Raw genomic sequence first — 1,091 nt, 5'->3', positions numbered from 1 at the left:
TTTATCCAATTTGTCTGAAATTGGAAATCTAGAGGTATTTTAGGACCATAAAGAGGTGTGCAGAAAATGGTGAGTATCGGTCCATATTTTGGTATAGCCCCCATATAGACCGATTTCCCGATTTTACTTCTTGGGCTTCTAGAATCCGAAGTTTTTATCCTATTTGCCTGAAATTGGAAATCTAGAGGTATTTTCGGGTCATAAAGAGGTGTGCCGAAAACGGTGAGTATCGGTCCATATTTTATTATAGCCCCCATAAGAACGATCTCCCGATTTAACTCCTTGTGTTTCTAGAAACCGTAGTTTTTATCGGATTTGCCTGAAATTGTAAATATTCTGGTATTTTAGGCTCACAGAAACGTGTATCGGATTAAGTTTTTATCGGTCCATTTGGCAATGCCTCCATATAGACCGACTTCACTTCTTGAGGGTGTAGAATGCGCACTGATCATGAAAATTGCTTGAAACTCAATGTAAAATTTCCAGATTTTACTTCTGCAGATTTAAGATTTCAAATCAAGACGTTATTTTATAAATAAATGGTTCTTATAAATCCAGAATCTGATATAGTCCTCATAGGTGAAATCTTTAAATTTATCTTCGGGAAGTGTCCTCAAGTCCTCAAGGGTTTCAAAGGAAACCCTAATATTTGGTTCATGGTGGTGGGTATTTAAGATTCGGCCCGGCCGAACTTAGTGCTGTATATACTTGTTTTTTACTAACATTGTATTCCACCCCAGGGCATTAGCCTACTTAAAATATAAGTCTATAGATTTTGTAGGACTCTAATCAATTTTGTCCAGATCGAATCAGATTTAAATGTACGTGTTGTACTTTTATATATGGCACCCAACACATTTTACGGATTTGATATGGTATCGAAAATGTTGAACTACAAAGTGGCGCAAGTTATAATATAGTGGGGAAAGGGAATGAATATTGGTTAAGTTTCGAACTGTTCAATACTAGAGGCCCTGATGAAATCTTGTTTTTGGCAAAATCCTCTATAAAATTTCATTCCAATCCCATATCCATTGGTTCCTTGTAGCAGTTTAATACGATTCCTTGTTGTTATGCAAAAGAAAAACTCA

Source organism: Haematobia irritans, chromosome 2, assembly GCF_050003625.1.
Source record: "Haematobia irritans isolate KBUSLIRL chromosome 2, ASM5000362v1, whole genome shotgun sequence".
In the NCBI taxonomy this organism is placed as follows: Eukaryota; Metazoa; Arthropoda; class Insecta; order Diptera; family Muscidae; genus Haematobia; species Haematobia irritans.
This window is presented reverse-complemented; position numbering follows the sequence as displayed.